Here is a 25,023-nt window from a genome sequence, read left to right on the forward strand (position 1 = left end):
TGACTGCACGTGTGGGTACGAAGGCCTGCGAGCCACTGCAGGCCTTCATGAGAGGTTCAGATTTTGTGGCCCCCATCACATTTGGCCATCCCTGCTCTAAATTGATCACATTCCTTGACTTTGTTACTGATTTAACATTTTGTATATACACTAATCATGACTCAGCTGATTCCCAGCAAGTGCCCAGGTTTCTGTGTAACTTGAGTCAAGTATTTAATTTTTTCTTGGTGGCGTTTGTCATGCTAGTTCTACTTCTCAGTGGACATGTGCGTGTCTAGCCCGTTTTTCCTGCAGGATCTTTATTTATTTCTCTGCTATTGATGATGTACTGGTTTGAAATGAGGAAGGCCTGTGAATATTGTTATACTTTAAGATCTTTGATTGGTTGATCTGGAATTTGTTACAGGAAATAATCTTGCTGGTCATGTTAGCATAGTAGCTAAGTGTAACACATTATCTCATGGGAATAAGCTAAATAGGTTTAAACTTTCTCAAATGCTAAGGTTTTAAGCACATTTAAATCCCGTTCAACGTAGAGTTGATGCTTATGTGGATTACAGTAGCCTACATCTACAACACTTTCCTCCGGACAAGTCTGAGTGAGTCGTTTTTAATATGGATGCTATTAACTTGAACATCGTCTTCAACTACTCCTCTTGATGGTATTGAAAACAACATCAAATGAAGAGAAAAGCTCTAGTGACTATAAGGAGCTTGTAAACAGGACTATTTCTCCCTGGCCTGATATTGCGTGTCTGTTTCTTGGCAAGCTAGTACAAACTAATCCGCAGCTTCCTGCTGTTCAGATTTGGAATATATCATGCAAACACACAGGTCTATTTACCCATTCCAGATCACATCATTGAGGAAGGCCAGTTGGCATATCTTTATTTCTACACTGGAGTCTTATCAGAGACGCATCAGTGGTTTTACTGCTGTTGATTTGTTTGAGACCACTCACAACCAATATGACAACGGATTTAGCTATTGAATTCCATCTGTGGTCCCTGAATATAGCAGAATGCTAACTAACCAGCCACCTCTTTCCATTCTGTGCCCCTATAGCAGAGGAGGTTGAAAGGCGGTCCGCAATGCGTTCCGAGTCTCTGGTCTCTGGCACACACACACCGCCCATCCGCCGCCGGAGCAAGTTTGCCACTCTGGGCCGTCTCTTGAAGCCCTGGAAGTGGAGGAAGAAGAAGAGTGAGAAGTTCAAGCAGACCTCTACCGGTAAGGGACACACACCGCCTTCTTTCTGTACCTCAAAGTACCGCTCCCTTATTTATAGCCTCCTAGGTATATCTCCAGTCTTTTAATCCTATATCCTCTACCTAAAACTGTCTGAATATTTAATCATGCAGTAAAGATTGAGCAACGTGCTGCTCTGAAATGATTTGCTGCTATTGTTTTTCTAAATGCATCAGGAAAATATATTTTCTTGTTCCGCGCTTGCCAATCCAGAGGTCTGTAACAGTCAGGGGCATGTGAAGGGCACACATTCTTCATTATACTGCACATGCCCTTGGTTTTCTACAGCATTTATTTACTACTAACCATGGTGTGTATTCTCCTAACAATCTGACCTCTTCCCCTGATGATCCACTGCACATGAAAAGATTGGAAAGATGTGTTCTGAATCAGCTCCCTCGCTTTTAATTTATATTGGGTCAGTCAGGTACAGAGCTGAACTCCTGTCTATATTTGGGTTCCTGCTCCTCCAGGCTCTGGTGATGGCTTTGTTATCCTTCTCTGTTCCCAAGAGTTTTCTTCCCTGAAGCTGTGCTGGGTAGAACTGGATTTTATGGTGCTTTTGTTAGTGGTCAAATGTCCTATGAATGCAGTTGATCTTGATCAGTCAGTAATTCATTGAGCTTGGCAGTGATGCCATATGCACTTTAATGTTTTGTGTATTTACATGTAGTAACTTTGTAATATTCCAAACGGATATGACAGTCTCACCATTAAGGATTCTAGCTTTAAGGTTGAGGGCTGCTAAACTGTGACAGTCACCTTCCCCTCCAGTGCTCTAGCCTTGGGCCCTCCGCCTTGCCTTTCTGTCCCTGGGGACACTGACACGAGTGAATGCTGACACCTTGACTTTACAACGACTCATCACTTTCTGCTGGCCGCCATCTTTTTCTCACACATACTTTGTATGCATAATGTTGACTGCATATTTGAGTGAAAGTTTTTTGTTGTCTTTCCTTTCTCCTGAGCAAAACAGAGCAGCAGAATTTAACAAAGGGAGTTTTTTTTGTGTTAAATCGACAGTAAAACCCAATGGATGAGACTACTCTCTCAGTGTAGTATTATTTAGTTTAGTCTTATTCCTACTGTTTACACTAATGGCATCATAATGGCATATTGTGACCTAGCTTTTCCCATTGAACTAGCTTCTGTAAGAGCTTTTGACTTCAGTCCCTTTCTACGCTGAGGACACTTATTGTTCCAAACACTGCAGAGGACATTGTAGTTGGTTGTTTTGGATACATATAGTTTCTTTGTTGTAAATGCATTTTATGTTAGGATGGCTCTGTGAGGAGTTGGAACCAGGGAAGGCTATATGGAGACTGCTGAGCTCATCATGACTTACAGCAGTGACCTTGGTTGCCCCCTGACCATTGAGCAGAAGTAGTGCACCAGGTTTGCTCCATCAGTCAGTTGTTCAAGGCCGTCACTGACGGAGGGTTGGAAGTGTTCAGTAGGTTACACCATAGCAAAACCTTTTGCAAAAATCTCAAATCTATGATCTTATTGGATTAGTTCAGCTATTACCACGTTTGTTATTTTGTGGTTGTTCTTGGTTATGATGTTCATCATGATCATTGTGACTGCAGGCAAGAAGCAGACAAGCTGCTGGTGTTCTAACTGGAGAATGTGCTTGTGGATTATATATTCTAGTCAGGCAGATGAAGGCCAGCTCTGGGGCGCTATACTCATAAATCCAGGAGTGGGCTAGCCACAGTGCTCAAAATCCTGAAAGCCTTGCCTCCTGTCCCTTCGGTTAGTCAGGCCGCAGTGTTCTTATGGTAACATAATGCTATTGAAACTAGAGGTTCATGGATCAAGCTTTATTCCTTGGGAGTGTGGGGCACTAATCTGACCACTCCTGGGTTTGTTGTTCTTAATATAGCCTATTGAAAATATGGATTTTGATTTTAATGCCACTGAAAATACAGTACAAATATGCAGATTTTGGAATCCTTTTGTTTTTCATGTTCTGTAGACCTTATTTAAAAATGCTTCATACACCATGATTGGGTTTATGTTCATGATGTACAGGGGTCCCTAGGCTGTATTTGTCTTGAGTCAATTAGTATTTAACCCCTTTTTTGTTAGGGCAAGCCTACATAAATCATGAGTAAAAATTTGCTTCACAAGTTGCATGGACACTGTGTGCAGTAAGTGTTGTTAACATGATTTTCTTAATGTCTACCTCATTTCTGTACCCCACACATACAATTATCTGTAAGGTCACTCAGTTACGCAGTGAATTTTAAACACCAATTCAACCAAAGACCAGAGTGGTTTTCCAATGCCTCGCAAAGAAGGGCACCTATTGGTAGATGGGTAAAAAAAAAGTTATTACACTCTTGATGGTGTTTCAATACACCCAGTCACTACAAAGATGCAGGCATCCTTCCTAACTCAGTTGTTGGAGAGGACTGAAACCGCTCAGTGATTTACAAGCATTTCGCTACACCTGCTATAACATCTGCTAAACACACGTATGTGACAAATAAAATTTTGATTTCACCACGAGGCCAAAGGTGACTATAAAATAGAGTTTAATGGCTGCGATAGAACTGAGGATGGATCAACAACATGGTAGTTAATCCACAATACTAACCTAGATGACAAGGAAGCCTGTACAGAATAAAAATATTCTAAAACATTCCTCCTGTTTGCAAAAAGGCACTAAAGTAATACTGCAAAACATGTGGCAAAGCAATTAACTTTTTGTTCTGAATACAAAGTGTTATGTTCGGGGCAAATCCAATAGAAAATATTACTGAGTTACACTCACCATATTTTCAAGCATAGTGGTGGCTGCATAATGTTATGGGTCTGCTTGTAATCGTTAAGGACTGGTGTTTTTCAGGATTAAAAAAAACAAACAATGGTGGTTGTCTGCTTTCCACTAGACACAGATGATGAATTCACCTTTCAGCAAATAAAATGAAATGACCTAAACAATATACATTGGCGTTGCTTACCAAGACTGAATGTTTCAAAGTGTCCGAGTTAGTTGTGACTTAAATCTATGGCAAGACCTAAAACAAAATGCTTGTCTAGCAATGATCAACCAATTTGACAGGGCTTGAAGAATTCTGAAAATAATCATAGGCAAATGTTTTGTTCAACTACTGTCTCTAAGCCAGCTGTAGCTTTGATTTCAGTACTAGATTCATTCTCTGATCCTTTGATTGGGTGGACATGTGAGTTCATGCTGCAAGAGCTCTGATAGGTTTGAGGACGTCCTCAGGAAGTTGTCATAATTACTGTGTAAGTCTATGGAAGGGGGTGAGAACCACAACCCTCCTAGGTTTTGTATGGAAGTCAATGTACCTGGAGGAGGATTGAAACTAGTTGTCCTCTGGCTACACCATGGTACTACCCTACAATGTGCTGTTGAGCCTACTGTAGACTTTCATTGCAAAATGGTGTGTTTTAAACAATTATTTGGTGAAGTGAATATTGTAAAATATGCTTTAGATAAATAACTATACTATTTCTATTTTTATGAAAATCACTTTCCTCACTGGAGGAGCCTCCACTGGTGTAGATTTGGTGAGACAAAATCCATTCCATTTTGAATTCCGGCTCTAACAACCCCTTGACTCATGTGGAATTAGTCAAGGGGTATAAATACTTTCTGAAGGCACTGTTAAAAAAAAATGTTTTAAAAGGGCAACTAAAAGTAATGCCACCAGAGATGCCATCCACACACACTTTTTATTTAACTCGGCAAGTCACTGAAGAACAAATTCTTATTTACAATGACTGCTTACCCCAGCCAAACCCGGGTGATACTGGGCCAATTGTGCGCCGCCCTATGGGACTCCCAATCACGGCAGGTTGTGTTACAGCCTGGAATTGAACTAGGGTCTGTATTGACGCCTCGAGCACTGAGATGCGATGCCTTAGAACGCTGCGCCACTCGAGTGTTATCACAAGCGTACAAACCTTGTCCTGATCTTAAACACCGACGCTTCCCTTGCCTTAACTTCCAGATGTGAGAGCCACAACATCTGTGACACAAGACAGCATGAAAGTTTTTTTACTTTGGTTTTGTGAGGCTAACGGGTGAGTGAATTGCCTCGCTAAAAGCCTCACTTCGTCCCGGGGCTTGATACTGTAGGGAACGCTCTGTCTCCTATCTGGGTCAATTCGCAGCAGAATGGATTTCTCTCTAAAGCTAAGCGTAGCACTTGCAAGTCGATGCTGTTGGAGTGTATTCAATGATGCCAGTTTCATTTAATATGCTCTGAGAAGCATCTCTCCAATGAATTCATAATCCCCTCATCTTGGTGCAGATCATGAGTCGCTAGCTTGGTCATGATTGCCAAGATTTACTGTGAATGGATTGTGGCAATAATAACTGACTTCACATTGTCACTTGTTCATGCTCTGGGTCTGAACCAACTCACACTAGTGGAAACGTAATGTAGCCTAGCCTACTGTTGATTTTTTTTTTTCAATATAATTCTGGAACAGGGCAACAAGTAGTGATTCACAACATTTTGTAGTTAGAAGCTGTTCAGTGTTCACAAAAAACATAAGTGGACAGTGATATCCTTTGTCCACATTTTTTAGAACTGCATGTTTGTGACAAACCTGAAGACCTAGCTGGCTGAGGCGTGTTGCAAATCAGTGTAATCATGGCAATGCAAGCAGAGTTGTCATCTTTTGGTAATTACTTTTTCATTTTGATCAAATTGAAAAGTAATCACAGAACATGTTAGTGCATTTTCAGACACACAACCACCCTCTGACCCATTTTTACCTCCTTACCTCCATGTTCAGCTTGGAATCATCTGAAATATTGTGACGCTAGTCTGTTCTGATTTATAAATTCAAGTCATGCTAATCGGAGTAACAATGTCTCTGCTGGGTAAAATAATGTAGCCGTTTTGATAGAACATATATAAGGCTTAAAGTAACTGTCTAGTGTTTAGATTTCTATGAAATTACTTAAATTATAAATGTACTTTTTTGGGAAGGAGAACTGTTAAAGTAGCTTCTGAGTTGGAATGGTGTGGGTGTACCCCAACAACAGAATGGTGTGGGCGTATACTGGTGGTTTAAAAATATGAATTCATATTGTTGCTACCAGATCCACAAATAAAATCAGATTTTTTTTTCTTCTGGTGGTGCTACATTTGGCTGGCACAGCAAATAACTACAGAGCTTGTGATGTGAAGGTAGAGAAAGATCAGTTTACCTTGTTAAACCAACTATATAGATTAATTTCTCACCACAGCTAACAATCACTAAATTAAATGTAGCTAGAAATAGTCTGACATAGTGCTGGGCGGTATACCAGTATTGATGCAAGGACCGGTTTGTTTTTACTTGACCTTCTATGTCGGTATTTGAATGTTTGGTTTGTTAAATGTGTTACGCAGTGTAACGTCCATCTTTATAGTTTACTTCACTACTGGAGTCATCTCTCCACTCTCTCTCTCTATGCCGCTTTCCACACAGGTCTAGCCACGCCCCCTGTCACTCAAGGAGAGCATTTGATGTTCCTCAGCCACGAGACACTTGCGTTTAGTCTGCATGGTCAATGCAGCATATGCAACACTGTTGCTGACAACTTTGCAGAAAATAAGAATTTGTTCTTAACTGACTTGCCTAGTTAAATAAAGGTTAAATAAAAATAAATGAAGTTGTCACTTTGCTTCTTAAAATAAATCTACTAGCATTAGTTTGTTTCTTACATCTGCAAACAGCTAGTTTCTTTTCTTAGCAAGTTGTTCCTAAATCTTGTTAGCCGCTAATGCTAATTGTTAGCAAATAAATGTACTGGGTAAGAGTAAGCGTAATTAAAAATAAGGCCCAGATTACTTGCCCATATTGTGCAGCCCTACATGGCAGTGTGTAAATGATATCAAATGCAGAAATTTGAGAAGTTGCATTCAACAGTATAAAACAATCAGAATGGAGAAAGACTCATTGAAATCACTTAAATTACAAACTGCTTAGCATGTTTGTATTCTTTCTCAAAACAGCAGAAGCGTCATTTCCATCAAACTTAACTGCTGGAAATGACAGAATGTGGAGGAAATGACAAATTCCTGTTATTACTTTTTACATTACATTTTTTGAAATTGGGCTTATTTAATCATGTTTTAAATTACTTTAATCTCAAATGCTCCAAGGTGTGCACAATTGGAAAACTTAAGTATTTCTTTATGCTGTTTTGTAGCATCTTCTAAAAACAGAGGTCACCGACAGAAACAAAATAAAAAAATGATCATATACGATACCAGGAACATCTGCAAAAAGACTGAGAGCATGTTGGAGCATGTTGTCCGGTCCTCTGGCAGGGGTGCCACAGGGTTCAATTCTCGGGCCGACTCTTTTCTCTGTATATATCAATGATGTTGCTCTTGCTGCGGGCGATTCCCTGATCCACCACTACGCAGATGACACCATTCTGTATACCTCTGGCCCTTCCGTAGACACTGTGCTATCTAACCTCAAAATGAGCTTCAATGCCATACAACACTCCTTCTGTGGCCTTCTGTGGCCTTCTGTGCCTCTGAAAAACCCACGCCAACCTCCACTTCAGTTCATGGCGGATAAACTACAGTATCACAAAGTGATCAGCTGCAGCAACAATGAGAACCTTATTGAGTCTTTGTGCTGTGAGAACCTGAAGAAAGAGTGCATGTACACAGTTCTCCCTTTGCCAAGCCAAAGAGCTTAAACATCTTGACTTTGATGCTGGTGAGCAGACATTGTGGTTTGAGTGGAAAAACCAAGCTGAAGAGAGAAATTTCCGGTTCCGGTTGGAGCGAGTGGTCGCATCTGCACGTCGCTCCAACGGGTAGTATAACTTTTTCATTATATTTCATTATATCACAACGGTTTGATTTGTCTTATCTTAGCAATTTCTTCTCAGCTAGCTACATAGCCGTCTTTGTATCAAAGATAATTGCGTAATTATCGTATTTCGCCGTCCTAACGTAGTCTTCACTAGCCAGCTAGCTAACGTCCACTGATTAGCTGCACTGGAGAAACTGTTACACTCAACTGAACGACTTGATTAGTTTAGTGTTAGCTAGCTACATAGCTGTCTTTGCTGTCTTCGTATCATCGTATCATCGTATCCAAGATAATTGTGTTGTTTAGGTTTAGAGTGTGTAGTCTTAGAGTGATTATCTTAATTTACCGAGGTTAGCTAGCCAGCTATTTGTCGTCCTTAACGTAGGTGACTCTGCTAGCTAGCCAACAGCTAGCCAACGCTAGCCAACGTCTTCTGTATAGAACTCAACTACCCGGTCGCATTCACAGGTTGTATCACATTTTCACTTCATTTTCATTACAGTACAACGGTTTGATTTGTTTGATCGTAGCTAGCTACTTAGCTAGCTACATAGCCGTCTTTGTATCAAAGATAATTGTGTAGTCTAGAGCGATTTTTCTAGGTTCGCTAGCCATCTATTGTCGTTCTTTTAACGCAACGTAACGTAAACAACACTGCTAGCTAGCCTGCTAGCCCCGAATAGCAACACTGCAGAAACTATTACACTCAACGGAACGACTTGATTAGTGTAGTGTCAACAACGCAGCCACTGCCAGCTAGCCTACTTCAGCAGTACTGTATCATTTTAATCATTTTAGTCAATAAGATTCTTGCTACGTAGCTTAACTTTCTGAACATTCGAGACGTGTAGTCCACTTGTCATTCCAATCTCCTTTGCATTAGCGTAGCCTCTTCTGTAGCCTGTCAACTATGTGTCGGTTTATCCCTGTTCTCTCCTCTCTGCACAGACCATACAAACGCTCCTCACCGCGTGGCCGCGGCCACCCTACTCTGGTGGTCCCAGCGCGCACGACCCACGTGGAGTTCCAGGTCTCCGGTAGCCTCTGGAACTGCCAATCTGCGGTCAACAAGGCAGAGTTCATCTCAGCCCATGCCTCCCTCCAGTCCCTCGACTTCTTGGCCCTGACGGAAACATGGATCACCACAGACAACACTGCTACTCCTACTGCTCTCTCTTCGTCCGCCCACGTGTTCTCGCACACCCCGAGAGCGTCTGGTCAGCGGGGTGGTGGCACCGGGATCCTCATCTCTCCCAAGTGGTCATTCTCTCTTTCTCCCCTTACCCATCTGTCTATCGCCTCCTTTGAATTCCATGCTGTCACAGTTACTAGCCCTTTCAAGCTTAACATCCTTATCATTTATCGCCCTCCAGGTTCCCTCGGAGAGTTCATCAATGAGCTTGATGCCTTGATAAGCTCCTTTCCTGAGGACGGCTCACCTCTCACAGTTCTGGGCGACTTTAACCTCCCCACGTCTACCTTTGACTCTTTCCTCTCTGCCTCCTTCTTTCCACTCCTCTCCTCTTTTGACCTCACCCTCTCACCTTCCCCCCTACTCACAAGGCAGGCAATACGCTCGACCTCATCTTTACTAGATGCTGTTCTTCCACTAACCTCATTGCAACTCCCCTCCAAGTCTCCGACCACTGCCTTGTATCCTTTTCCCTCTCGCTCTCATCCAACACCTCCCACACTGCCCCTACTCGGATGGTATCGCGCCGTCCCAACCTTCGCTCTCTCTCCCCCGCTACTCTCTCCTCTTCCATCCTATCATCTCTTCCCTCCGCTCAAACCTTCTCCCACCTATCTCCTGATTCTGCCTCCTCAACCCTCCTCTCCTCCCTCTCTGCATCCCTTGACTCTCTATGTCCCCTATCCTCCAGGCCGGCTCGGTCCTCCCCTCCCGCTCGATGACTCATTGCGAGCTCACAGAACAGGGCTCCGGGCAGCCGAGCGGAAATGGAGGAAAACTCGCCTCCCTGCGGACCTGGCATCCTTTCACTCCCTCCTCTCTACATTTTCCTCCTCTGTCTCTGCTGCTAAAGCCACTTTCTACCACGCTAAATTCCAAGCTGCTGCCTCTAACCCTAGGAAGCTCTTTGCCACCTTCTCCTCCCTCCTGAATCCTCCGCCCCCTCCCCCCCCCTCCTCCCTCTCTGCAGATGACTTCGTCAACCATTTTGAAAAGAAGGTCGACGACATCCGATCCTCGTTTGCTAAGTCAAACGACACTGCTGGTTCTGCTCACACTGCCCTACCCTGTGCTCTGACCTCTTTCTCCCCTCTCTCTCCAGATGAAATCTCGCGTCTTGTGACGGCCGGCCGCCCAACAACCTGCCCGCTTGACCCTATCCCCTCCTCTCTTCTCCAGACCATTTCCGGAGACCTTCTCCCTTACCTCACCTCGCTCATCAACTCATCCCTGACCGTTGGCTACGTCCCTTCCGTCTTCAAGAGAGCGAGAGTTGCACCCCTTCTGAAAAAACCTACACTCGATCCCTCCGATGTCAACAATTACAGACCAGTATCCCTTCTTTCTTTTCTCTCCAAAACTCTTGAACGTGCCGTCCTTGGCCAGCTCTCCCGCTATCTCTCTCTGAATGACCTTCTTGATCCAAATCAGTCAGGTTTCAAGACTAGTCATTCAACTGAGACTGCTCTCCTCTGTATCACGGAGGCGCTCCGCACTGCTAAAGCTAACTCTCTCTCCTCTGCTCTCATCCTTCTAGATCTATCGGCTGCCTTCGATACTGTGAACCATCAGATCCTCCTCTCCACCCTCTCCGAGTTGGGCATCTCCGGCGCGGCCCACGCTTGGATTGCGTCCTACCTGACAGGTCGCTCCTACCAGGTGGCGTGGCGAGAATCTGTCTCCTCACCACGCGCTCTCACCACTGGTGTCCCCCAGGGCTCTGTTCTTGGCCCTCTCCTATTCTCGCTATACACCAAGTCACTTGGCTCTGTCATAACCTCACATGGTCTCTCTTATCATTGCTATGCAGACGACACACAATTAATCTTCTCCTTTCCCCCTTCTGATGACCAGGTGGCGAATCGCATCTCTGCATGTCTGGCAGACATATCAGTGTGGATGACGGATCACCACCTCAAGCTGAACCTCGGCAAGACGGAGCTGCTCTTCCTCCCGGGGAAGGACTGCCCGTTCCATGATCTCGCCATCACGGTTGACAACTCCATTGTGTCCTCCTCCCAGAGCGCCAAGAACCTTGGCGTGATCCTGGACAACACCCTGTCGTTCTCAACTAACATCAAGGCGGTGGCCCGTTCCTGTAGGTTCATGCTCTACAACATCCGCAGAGTACGACCCTGCCTCACACAGGAAGCGGCGCAGGTCCTAATCCAGGCACTTGTCATCTCCCGTCTGGATTACTGCAACTCGCTGTTGGCTGGGCTCCCTGCCTGTGCCATTAAACCCCTTCAACTCATCCAGAACGCCGCAGCCCGTCTGGTGTTCAACCTTCCCAAGTTCTCTCACGTCACCCCGCTCCTCCGTTCTCTCCACTGGCTTCCAGTTGAAGCTCGCATCCGCTACAAGACCATGGTGCTTGCCTACGGAGCTGTGAGGGGAACGGCACCTCAGTACCTCCAGGCTCTGATCAGGCCCTACACCCAAACAAGGGCACTGCGTTCATCCACCTCTGGCCTGCTCGCCTCCCTACCACTGAGGAAGTACAGCTCCCGCTCAGCCCAGTCAAAACTGTTCGCTGCCCTGGCCCCCCAATGGTGGAACAAACTCCCTCACGACGCCAGGACAGCGGAGTCAATCACCACCTTCCGGAGACACCTGAAACCCCACCTCTTTAAGGAATACCTAGGATAGGTTAAGTAATCCCTCTCACCCCACCCCCCCTAAGTTTTAGATGCACTATTGTTAAGTGACTGTCCCACTGGATGTCATAAGGTGAATGCGCCAATTTGTAAGTCGCTCTGGATAAGAGCGTCTGCTAAATGACTTAAATGTAATGTAAATGTAGAAATGAGGAAAACATGGAGAAGTTCACTGTACATCTGACAGTATAAGAAAAGGTGTGGGGCACACTGCATATTCTATTGGAGGACTTCTCCAAAGGATTGAAAAAAGTTGGAGAAACACATGTACAACATCTGACACCAATACTCCAAACTGAGAGAATTAAGAGAATCTGTGGAAAGAGGAGATCATTGTGCATACTGACTTTGCAGAGAACTCGGGCACAACTTTCACTGGGGACGAGGGAATGCCCCCCTCCACATTCTGAAATTGCATTTTTGTCCCATCCAGTTTCATCATTTGAATGTGAGGCAACTGTGTGCTTTAGGACCATGCAGACACCTCCGAGCGGTCGGGTAGGATGTTGAGTGTTTATCCGACTGAATAATACAAATTTATAATTATTTCACTTCTAAAACCAAAGTTGTGCCACAGAGAACTACCTGTGTAAATACACCAGTTAAATCCAAGCAGTTCACTTTGGTGATTCTCACATGCAGGTGACCCTCCACACCTGTGTTGGACATACCACAAATGATACCGTTTCACTTTGCTCACTGAGCTCTTCTATGCGGATGACTCCTACGCAATCTGGGTTCATCTCTCAAAAACACTGGCCTACTTCCTTGAGGTCTGCCCACTTTTGGAATCTTACTTTTTCTTAAATGAATTAAACACTCTATAATGTTTGCAATAAAACGTTTTCATTTTTTTTTACATGTAATTTTCACCACATTCTTAGGTAAATTAGAATATTATGTATAATTAATAATTAATTGATTTTGTTTTAGTGAAATAATATGGTTGTTATCTCAAAGTTTGGGTGGAAATATTTTTTATGATAAATATCTTCAGCTGTCAAAGGCAGGTTTATACATTTAGGAGTTGGATTATTAATCTAAGGAAAACCTTAAAGCACTTGAATATTATTTTAACGCAAGTTAATGTACAAATCTATAAGAATGTTATAAAATTGTATGATATTTAATTTAACTAAAATGCATGTTTAATGATGTGATGGAAATGACATTTGTCTATGGCTGTCTGAGGAAAAACGACAAATATATCAATTCCTGAATAGTACAATCACAGCCATTATCAGATATATTATTTCTAGACAAATCAAAGACTATTATAATACTGGTAAAATGGTGTTTCAATACATTTTCATTTCTGAAAGCTTGCCAGGCCAAAGTGCCTGAAGTTGCAGAATCACCCTTGTATGTGTTGCCACCCTTGGGTCACGCAGTACTCAAAGCAAATGGTTGACAATTCCATTGTGTCCTCCTCCCAGAGCGCTAAGAACCTTGGCGTGATCCTGGACAACACCCTGTCGTTCTCAACTAACATCAAGGCGGTGGCCCGTTCCTGTAGGTTCATGCTCTACAACATCCGCAGAGTACGACCCTGCCTCACACAGGAAGCGGCACAGGTCCTAATCCAGGCACTTGTCATCTCCCGTCTGGATTACTGCAACTCGCTGTTGGCTGGGCTCCCTGCCTGTGCCATTCAACCCCTACAACTCATCCAGAACGCCGCAGCCCGTCTGGTGTTCAACCTTCCCAAGTTCTCTCACGTCACCCCGCTCCTCCGCTCTCTCCACTGGCTTCCAGTTGAAGCTCGCATCCGCTACAAGACCATGGTGCTTGCCTACGGAGCTGTGAGGGGAACGGCACCTCAGTACCTCCAGGCTCTGATCAGGCCCTACACCCAAATAAGGGCACTGCGTTCATCCACCTCTGACCTGCTCGCCTCCCTACCACTGAGGAAGTACAGTTCCCGCTCAGCCCAGTCAAAACTGTTCGCTGCTCTGGCTCCCCAATGGTGGAACAAACTCCCTCACGACGCCAGGACAGCGGAGTCAATCACCACCTTCCGGAGACACCTGAAACCCCACCTCTTTAAGGAATACCTAGGATAGGATAAAGTAATCCTTCTCACCCCCCTTAAAATATGTAGATGCACTATTGTAAAGTGGCTGTTCCACTGGATGTCATAAGGTGAATGCACCAATTTGTAAGTCGCTCTGGATAAGAGCGTCTGCTAAATGACTTAAATGTAAATGTAAAATGTAGAACTTTTATTATTAAAAAACATACCGTCAAAAGGTGTTTTTTATTTTGATAAATACTGTGTTAATATTTTGGGCCTATCGCCCAGCCCTAGTCTGACAGACACATTGTTTGTTTTTCAAACGTTGGCCAGCAGTAATTATCCCATTATAAACCTCGCTCTCCCTCGCCAATCAGTCTCGCCTAGCTCTTGGTCTGCTTCCTCAAATGCAACTATATTTTACCCAGGTGTATTGCCCACTTAGTTTCAATTTAAGAAACATACTGTAGTTTTAATGAACCGCTAGCTTTTGAGGCATGTACTATTGAGGCAATAGTACGGTTACGAGATCTACCTAGTGATTTGTTTACGTGTAGTAAATCTAGACTCATTTTTTAAAATGCTAGCGCTCACCTTATGTTAATGTTGAAATGCACATTAAATTACACCAGGATAACATGAATCAAACAAATTGCAACTATTTCAAGCAACATGTATTTTGAAATGAAATTAACCTTAATATTCCTTTCTGCACACCCTCATTATGGTGATATTTGATAAGGTCTCTGTCCTGTGCATGTCATCCTGAAGACTACCTTTATTACAAGGTTAGGGCTTTCACTAGCCCTTGATCATGACTCTGTTCCATTACATAAGTCATTGGACAACGGCGTCCTCTGTAGCTCGGTCTGAACATTAACATGCATCACTTGCGGTATGGTTATGGAAGCATAAGGACCTTTAACTTTCATATCACTGAGAAATCTTTTTTTTTTAACAATGTTAAATTGATACACACCTTGTTCATGTTCCCACATTGCCATATTTCCATGTTAGAGCATGTTAGAACACCTGTGCTTATTGGCTATCTAGCATGTTAGAACACCTGTGCTTATTGGCTATCTAGCATGTTAGAACACCTGTGCTTATTGGCTATCTAGCATGTTAGAACACCTGTGCTTATTGGCTATCTAGCATGCTCCGGACACCTGTGTTGTGTGTAAGTGTAACTCAGGGTAGTTTCGTCTGATGGAGACACCCATAGCTGTGTGGCTCTTTGCAAAACTGCTGATGAAAGATAAGGGCCATATGTTTCGAAAGCTGTATCGCAAGTGAATATTGACATTTTTAGAAATGTGAACTGTAGGGAGAAGCCAATATGCCGCCTAGAGATTGAGAGCTTGCACCAATCCATTTCATGACGGCATGTACAGTAGGAGTCAAATCTAGTTGGCCTCAAATTGTCTAATGAAAACCCTACACACTGATCTTTCCAGTATCAGCCTTTTTAGTTATTAGCAAATGATTTTCCACACGTCTCAGATGCGAGTGCTGTTCCTATTTGTATCATTTCAAATGAAGAAAACATCCCAATGTAAAGTGTGAGGATTTGCTAATCCTGTTTCAGTGTAGACATGACAAGCCACATGTACAAGTGCATTAGACATGCTCACGAGGCCAATACTAATCCCATGTCTGCATTTAGCATGTGTGTCATAAATAATCTCCCATCCACTGTCACCAAAAGGGTAGAGCACAGCTAGTGGAGGAAAGGGAAAAATACACTGACGAGTGACCACAGTGAATGGTCACTTTATGACTAAGCGGGCTCGGATGCAAACCCTAATCAAATATTACACTTGTAGCTAGCATGCCAACCACTGGAGGGTTCATTTCTATATGGGATCCAGATTTTGTCCAATTTACATCAAGTTGATAGATCTTTTTTTGCATTTTAGCTAATCCTAACCCATTTTATAACCTTAACCTGCCACGTTAACTATCCTAACCTGTTGTGTAAATTCTCTAAAACCTGCTAGGAATAAGTACATTCTGACAAAATCTGGATCCCTTCTAGCATTAACCCCTCCAATGGTTGGCATGCCAGCTACAAGTGTCATTTGATTAGGATTTGCTTCCCGGCCCACTGGAGGAGGACTGTGAGTGTAGCAGAATGAAGTAAATCAGTGCAAAATTGCAAAAGGAAATCAGCTGAGATGCTATTGCTATTAAAAATCTAGATCCATTCATGATAGACTACTACTCAAAGTATCAGGGGGATGACATCAGTGGCTACATCAGTGGTCACACCCCTCTCACCTATGCCATTGACTGTGACCGGCGTCAATGTAGCAGAGTTAAATACACAATGTATTCTGTGGGAGCTAGATCGACTCAATTGTCTGCGCTGCTGCCTGCTGAGGTTGAAGCAGAGAAGGTCAGTGAGTGTAGCAGAGGGGTGAGTGCTAGGCTCTTTCTCAATTTATCCTCTCGATTCCTCTCCCCGCCTCCTAAAAACCCATTGGAGAAGGTCAGAGGGGAGGGACCTTATCCTCCAATACATTTGCACTGGGATGCGAGTAATCAAGGAAAGACCAAGTGAGACACAGCCCTAGTAGCCATCGTGGTGATGTCAGCCGCCCCGAGACTGAAAGTACTGTTATCCTAGACCAACCAAGATAATGGATGCTGCTTTGTGAGTATGAAGTGCTGTTGTGGACAGAGGTTGTATCCTAGGTCAGCCATACAGGAATTGTTACACCCACTAATAATCAAGGACATCCTCTGCAAGTCTGTAATATCAGACAAAATGAGTGACAACCAGATAAAAAAACGGGGAATGTTCAATGACCAAACTATTACTATTAACTATTAATCAAATAATCAACACTTTCATGTCATGCAAAGGACTCTTGTGTAAATGGTTTGTGGGTTTAGACATTCATCTGAATCTTAACAAGATTAAATAGTTAGTGTCTAATACAAATAATATGCAGAATGTCAGGGCCTGCCTGGAACTGGTACCTGCACAGAGTAGCTAGAGCTCTATAAGCAAGGTTGGCCATTCATGTTCTAGGTCTATGCATTGTTGTTTAACAGTACGTGTGTAGCGCTACAGCTGACTCGTAATAGTAAACCAATAGCATATAACCCATTGGAGATATACCCTTCAATCTCTCCAGGACTTGGGACTTTCACAGGACTCCGTATCTGATGTTAGGAAACATCAAATAGACCAGGACTTGGGACTTTCACAGGACTCCGTATCTGATGTTAGGAAACATCAAATAGACCAGGACTTGATACATTATTATTCTCAAGTGATAAAAAACATTTGATATTTCATTGCAATTGTTTTCGTATTGCATTGGCAGTTCTCTCTTTGGGACTGTTCATTGGCTAGCTTAGCTACTAGCTAGCTAACATGGTTGTTTTTTTAGCAGGTCAAGCTATTTAGCTGACGTTACCTATAAGATGGTTAACCAAATAACTTACGCGTGTGCTACACATCATGGCGCTGCTAAAAATGTTGTTAATGAGAAAACAACTAGACTATGTTAGCTAGCTGTTTACAAATGCACTTAAGTTCTTTGGGGTTCACTTCCACTCATCCTCAAAGCTGTTGAAGGTCTGCTATATACTCCAGCATTTTGGATTTGATATCAAATGTTTTTTGAGGCAACATTACAGAATGTCCCCTTCTGTTTTTACCGTTTTAGAAAAAAAAGCACTTGATATATCTTGTCCCCCCATTTTGAAGGCGTCATAATTATTTGGACAAATACACGAAGTGTATTGGAGTATAACATATTCTTCTAACACGCAAGGACTGTATCAAGTTTGTGACTCAACATCCTTGTTGGCTGCAATTTGTTTTGATCGTTTTGAATTATGTTGTGCCTCAATAGAAATTAATGGTAAATGTATTGTCATTGGAGTCACTTCTATTGTAAATAGGAATTTAATGTTTCTGAACACGTCTACATTAATGTGGATGCTACCATGATTATGTATAGTCATGACTTAATTGTGAATGATCCTACCACCCAAAAAATGCTAGCCTCCCCTGTTATTTGTAATGATTAGAGTTTAGCATGTTTTGGGGGGTATGATGTTGCCGTGATTGGTGCTTTATCAAATGAGGCCATTTCTCAAATGTGGACACACACCCAGTATAGGGTGGGAGGCAGGGTTGTGCTCAATTCTGAATTTTCAAATTGACTCTCATTCAACTCATGAGTTGAACATTTTAATTGGCCACACTCCACAGGATGTATAATTTCAGTCACAGGAAGTAGAATTCAATTCTGTGCAATTCAAAGAAATTCCACTCAGTCGTAGAACATGCGTTTCATTGACTCTGACAGGTCACACTTCCAGATACATTATTTTGTATAACTTTTCTCTGGAAACAATGTTCTTTTACTCTTAACCTTAGTGCTTAGAATAGCCACTTATATTTCCACCAACCATTTAATTTGTTTGGCTTCTTTTGTAAGGCTTTAGGGTCAATTGGAGGGTTAAACTAATGCATTCTGGGACATGTGATATTTTCCACATATTGAACAAAATGTAGGTCATAATGAAACATAAGAATTTACAATCTTTACGTACAGGTTTTGTTTTCCTCGATATTTAATTTCCAGTTTGTCCTGAAGATCCAATATGTTATATGCATGTATGTAACGACATGTCTGTTTTGTGTACAGTATGTATTTGTATAGACTACACCTAAATATAGATTAGAAGAGGCATGTGAATTGCAATTCTGTATCCTGTTTACTACTTCAATTCAAGAATTTGAGTCTCAATTCTGAATTGAGCACAACCCTGGTGGGAGTATAAAAATAAATCTGTGCTTTTCTATTCCTCTGCCTGTCTGCTGTACTAGTAATGTAGGTGGATATCCTGCTCATGGCATTATATTTTGGTATAGCGGTACAGTTCTTCAAAATATGTTTTTTGCACACTGCCCAATTTCCACTTCTCCCATCCCCAACGAGCTTCTCTGGCTAGTCTTTGAAATTTGGATGGTGAATTAAAACATCTGGATGTCCTGGAAGAGCTCATAATGTTGAACTTTATGCGATGTGACATATTAGAACACGGAGGTTCACTCTGACTGCATGCACTAGAGACTCACAACAGTTTCTGACCTTTTTAAATGATTCTCATGTGTGCCTTCTGTTTGGGTTCTAGGTGTATTGGCCCTGTCCCCTACTGTCGAGAGAGCTGTAGCTCCTTATTACACACACACACACACCACATCTGCACACATACACATAGTCTCACTTCCAGAGCCGGTGGCCTGCAGGGAGATTGTTGCACAGTGTGCTGCTCAAGTGTTTTTGCTGATCCTCATTTTACATTCTTAATTGGTTCCTTTGCTGGCGTAGATAAAAAAAATATATATAAAAATATATAAAAATATATATTACTAACATGACGGTAAACTGCCTCTATTCAGCACAGCGATAAATGGTTAAGTCCTCCTCTGTCTCTGCTGCTAAAGCCACTTTCTACCACTCTAAATTCCAAGCATCTGCCTCTAACCCTAGGAAGCTCTTTGCCACATTCTCCTCCCTCCTGAATCCTCCTCCCCCTCCCCCCTCCTCCCTCTCTGCAGATGACTTCGTCAACCATTTTGAAAAGAAGATCGACGACATCCGATCCTCGTTTGCTAAGTCAAACAACACCGCTGGTTCTGCTCACACTGCCCTACCCTGTGCTCTGACCTCTTTCTCCCCTCTCTCTCCAGATGAAATCTTGCGTCTTGTGACGGCCGGCCGCCCAACAACCTGCCCGCTCGACCCTATCCCCTCCTCTCTTCTCCAGACCATTTCCGGAGACCTTCTCCCTTACCTCACCTCGCTCATCAACTTATCCCTGACCGCTGGCTACGTCCCTTCCGTCTTCAAGAGAGCGAGAGTTGCACCCCTTCTGAAAAAACCTACACTCGATCCCTCCGATGTCAACAACTACAGACCAGTATCCCTTCTTTCTTTTCTCTCAAACTCTTGAACGTGCCGTCCTTGGTCAGCTCTCCCGCTATCTCTCTCAGAATGACCTTCTTGATCCAAATCAGTCAGGTTTCAAGACTAGTCATTCAACTGAGACTGCTCTTCTCTGTATCACGGAGGCGCTCCGCACCGCTAAAGCTAACTCTCTCTCCTCTGCTCTCATCCTTCTAGACCTATCGGCTGCCTTCGATACTGTGAACCATCAGATCCTCCTCTCCACCCTCTCCGAGTTGGGCATCTCCGGCGCGGCCCACGCTTGGATTGCGTCCTACCTGACAGGTCGCTCCTACCAGGTGGCGTGGCGAGAATCTGTCTCCTCACCACGCGCTCTCACCACTGGTGTCCCCCAGGGCTCTGTCCTAGGCCCTCTCCTATTCTCGCTATACACCAAGTCACTTGGCTCTGTCATAACCTCACATGGTCTCTCCTATCATTGCTATGCAGACGACACACAATTAATCTTCTCCTTTCCCCCTTCTGATGACCAGGTGGCGAATCGCATCTCTGCATGTCTGGCAGACATATCAGTGTGGATGACGGATCACCACCTCAAGCTGAACTTCGGCAAGACGGAGCTGCTCTTCCTCCCGGGGAAGGACTGCCCGTTCCATGATCTCGCCATCACGGTTGACAACTCCATTGTGTCCTCCTCCCAGAGCGCTAAGAACCTTGGCGTGATCCTGGACAACAAACTGTCGTTCTCAACTAACATCAAGGCGGTGGCCCGTTCCTGTAGGTTCATGCTCTACAACATCCGCAGAGTACGACCCTGCCTCACACAGGAAGCGGCGCAGGTCCTAATCCAGGCACTTGTCATCTCCCGTCTGGATTACTGCAACTCGCTGTTGGCTGGGCTCCCTGCCTGTGCCATTAAACCCCTACAACTCATCCAGAACGCCGCAGCCCGTCTAGTGTTCAACCTTCCCAAGTTCTCTCACGTCACCCCGCTCCTCCGCTCTCTCCACTGGCTTCCAGTTGAAGCTCGCATCCGCTACAAGACCATGGTGCTTGCCTACGGAGCTGTGAGGGGAACGGCACCTCAGTACCTCCAGGCTCTGATCAGGCCCTACACCCAAATAAGGGCACTGCGTTCATCCACCTCTGGCCTGCTCGCCTCCCTACCACTGAGGAAGTACAGTTCCCGCTCAGCTCAGTCAAATCTGTTCGCTGCTCTGGCTCCCCAATGGTGGAACAAACTCCCTCACGACGCCAGGACAGCGGAGTCAATCACCACCTTCCGGAGACACCTGAAACCCCACCTCTTTAAGGAATACCTAGGATAGGATAAAGTAATCCTTCTCACCCCCCCTTAAAATATTTAGATGCACTATTGTAAAGTGGTTGTTCCACTGGATGTCATAAGGTGAATGCACCAATTTGTAAGTCGCTCTGGATAAGAGCGTCTGCTAAATGACTTAAATGTAAATGTAAATGTAACTGCTGAGATGTAAATATAGAAGCATTAACTTTGGGACATGCCTTCCCGATGTGCTCATACATAATGCATTACTCTGGGAGGTGATGTTGCACTACCTTTTGCCTTTTTTTTATTCTCATCCTCCTTCATGCCTTTTGAAGATCTTCCTTGGCTTAAGGCTAGTGTTTTGCAACTGGATTAGGTGTTCGTTTTGACTATTTAGAGGCCTCTTCAATGTTTCATTTCACTGCCAATTTTACATTGCTAATGAATTTGATGGGCAGTGGTCACCAGTTCATAATATTTTAGACTAAGTGAAAAGGAATAGAAATAAAAAATAAATCACCTGTTCCTCGTGTCCCCATGGTGAATGTATGACCTCTTGGGAATGTAGTGTGATGCATAGGACCCATGATTCAGTGCCCCCAGAGTGCTTATGGCGTTAGGGTTCAGTCGCAAGTGTGCCAATCAATGTTGGGAACCAAGTGAACACATTTATAGAAATAACCAGGGGAAAATGTTTCAATATTTAACAAATTGATTACTGATCCCAAAATAAACCTCATCCTTGTTTTCCTAATCTTCTGATTTGGCTCCATTACAATCTGTTCAAGGATTTACTGCAGGTTTGATATCGAAGATAGTATTCCTGTTTTTCCATATACGAATGCTCATGCACACACACTCTTGATTTGATATATGATTTAACAATCATGTTTCCCCTCAGCGTTGGAGAGGAAGATGTCGGTAAGGCAAAGCAGAGAAGAGCTGATCAAGAGAGGTGTGCTGAAAGAGATCTTTGAGAAAGGTGAGATGCTTTCCTCATTCACTTCATGTGCCATAAAGAAATAATGGTTTTGGTCATCTCCCATTGTTTTGTTGAGCCTACAGTGAATGAGTGTGTGAACTGAGCTGCGTGAATGTGACTTGGGTGTTCTGCACAGCTAAATGCCAAATTCCATCACTTTCAGAAAGCCATTCCCTCATGATACATACATATTGAGTACTCAAAATATAGAACATTTAGCAGATTGAGACTGTGCGTATACTACTGGTCAAAAGTTTTTGGACACCTACTCATTCAAGGGTTTTTTGAAGACGTCAAAACTATGGAATCATATAGCAACCAAAAAAGTGTTAAACAAATCAAAATATATTTGAGATTCTTCAAATAGCCACCCTTTGCCTTGATGACAGCTTTGCACACTCTTGGCATTCTCTCAACCAGCTTTGAGGTAGTTACCTGGAATGCATTTCAATTAACAGGTGTGCCTTAAATTAATTTGTGGAATTTCTTTCCTTAATGCGTTTGAGACAATCAGTTGTGTTGTGACAAGGTAGGGCTGGTATACAGAAGATAGCCCTATTTGGCAAAATACCAAGTCCATATTATGGCAAGAACTGCTCAAATAAGCAAATAGAAACGATAGTCCATTACTTTAAGACATGAGGGTCAGGCAATCTGGAACATTACAAGAACTTTGAAAGTTAATTCAAGTACAGTTGCAAAACGGGTCAAGCGCTATGATGAAACTGGCTTTCATGAGACCGTCACAGGAAAGGAAGACCCAGATAAATAAATGCCAAATAAATGCCTCAGAGTTCAAATAACAGACCCATCTCAACATCAACTGTTCAGAGGAGATTGTGTGAATCAGGCCTTCATGGTTGAATTGCTGTAAAGAAACCACTACTTAATGACACCAATAAGAAGAGACTTGTTTGGGCAAAGAAAAATGAGCAATTGACATTAGACCGGTGGAAATTTGTCCTTTGGTTTTGAGTTCAAATTGGAGATTTTTGGTTCCCAACCGCAGTGCCTTTTGTAAGACCCGGTGTGGGTGAACGGATGACCTCTGTTTATTTCCCACCGTAAAGCATGGAGGAGGAGGTGTAATGGTGTGGGGGTGCTTTGCTAGTGACACTGTCGGATTTATTTAGAATTCAAGACCCACTTAACCAGCATGGCTACCACAGCATTCTGCTGCGTTAAGCTATCCCATCTGGTTTGGGCTTTGATGATCATTTGTTTTTCAACAAAACAATGACCCAACACACCTCCAGGCTGTGTAAGGGCTATTTTACCAAAAAGGAGAGTGATGGAGTGCTGCGTCAGATGACCTGGCCTTCACAATCCCCCAACCTCAACCAAATTTGAGATGGTTTGGATGAGTCGGATCAAACCGTGTGAAGGAAAAGCAGCCAACAAGTGCTCAGCATATGTGGGAATTCCTTCAAGACTGCTGAAAAAGCATACCAGGTGAAGCTGGTTGAGAAAAGGCAGAGAGTGTGCAAAGTTGTGCTTTTATTTTCTTGGTTACTACGTGATTCCGTCTGTTATTTCATAGTTTTGATGTCTTCACTATAGTCTACAATGTAGAAAATAGTAAAAATAAAGAAACCCTTGAATGAGTAGGTGTACTAAAACTGTCTGTTTTGTTTTATCTAAACATGTTTTGGATCTGACAGAGGTTCTCCCCCTGTTGGTCAGGATATCTTCTGAGGGAGTAGAAAGTCCATCAGGGTTTAAGAGATGCTGTTAAGTTGAGCTGATGGGTGAAGTAAGCATTCTGCCTCCCTCTCTGTGGACAACTTGTCAGAACACGAGCCAGTTTCCTAAACCATTGCTATACTACTGGTACTTACTGCTGGGTACAATAAATATAGAGCTGTTCGATCGGGTTCAATTCCGGGCTCTGGCTGGGCGACTCAAGGACATTCAGAGACTTGTCACTCTTGCATTGTCTTGGCTGTGTGCTTAGGGTCGTTGTCCTGTTGGAAGGTCAACCTTCACCCCAGTCTGAGGTCTTGAGCGCTCGCTCTGGTGCAGGTTTTCATCAAGGATCTCTCAGTACTTTGCTCCATTCATCTTTCCCTAGTTTCCCAGTCGCTGCCACTAAAAAACATCCCCACAGCATGATGCTGCCGCCACCATGCTTCACCGTAGGGATGGTGCCAGATTTCCTCCAGACATGGTGCTTGGCATTCAGGCCAAAGAGTTCCATCTTTTTTCATCAGACAAGAGACTCTTGTTTCTCATGGTCTGAGAGTCTTTCGGTGCCTTTTGGCAAACTCCAAGCGCGCTGTCATGTGCCTTATGCTGAGGAGTGGCTTCCGTCTGGACACTCTACCATAAAGGCCTGATTGGTGGAGCGCTGCAGAGATGGTTGTCCTCCTGGAAGGTTCCCCCCCATCTCCATAGAGGAAGTCTGGAGCTCTGTCAGAGTGACCATCGGGTTCTTGGTCACCTCCCTGACCAAGGCCCTTCTCACCTGATTGCTCAGTTTTGCTGGGCGGCCAGCTCTAGGAAGAATCTGGGTGGTTCCAAACTTCTTCCATTTAAGAATGATGGAGGCCACTGTGTACTTGGGGAACTTCAATGCTGCAGAAATGTTTTGGAACCCTTCCCCAGATCTGTGCCTCTACACAATCCTGTCTATGAGCGTTTTGGACAATTCCTTTAACCAGTGAGTATGCAGAGTCAGTGCAACAAAACATAAAGGGGGTTCAAAGCAAAATAGTCCAGCCATTTAATTTTACCAATCAAGTCTCATCCTGGATAAGATGTTTGATTGTTAGTTTATATCACCACTTAACTCTTTCTGGGAAGATCCACTTTCTCTTTTATGCTGAAAATGATTTGTTCTGATTGTGGGGAATAGTTGCAAGTAGTTTTTATACTCGTCACTGAAGAACCTGAAATTAAG

The 25,023-nt window shown here is 43.5% G+C and overlaps 1 pseudogene across 1 annotated transcript in view; it reads left to right on the plus strand.

Annotated features, from left to right (window-relative positions):
• LOC124009927 overlaps window positions 1-25,023 on the plus strand; it is a 62,227-nt pseudogene that overhangs the window by 13,755 nt on the left and 23,449 nt on the right. The window contains exons 2-3 of the transcript XR_006834334.1: window positions 1,066-1,230; window positions 22,044-22,124. The product of XR_006834334.1 is annotated as a phosphatase and actin regulator 1-like (transcript). The remainder of the gene's footprint in view (window positions 1-1,065; window positions 1,231-22,043; window positions 22,125-25,023) is intronic.

The sequence above is a fragment of the Oncorhynchus gorbuscha genome, linkage group LG22 (assembly GCF_021184085.1).
Source record: "Oncorhynchus gorbuscha isolate QuinsamMale2020 ecotype Even-year linkage group LG22, OgorEven_v1.0, whole genome shotgun sequence".
NCBI classification, from domain to species: Eukaryota; Metazoa; Chordata; class Actinopteri; order Salmoniformes; family Salmonidae; genus Oncorhynchus; species Oncorhynchus gorbuscha.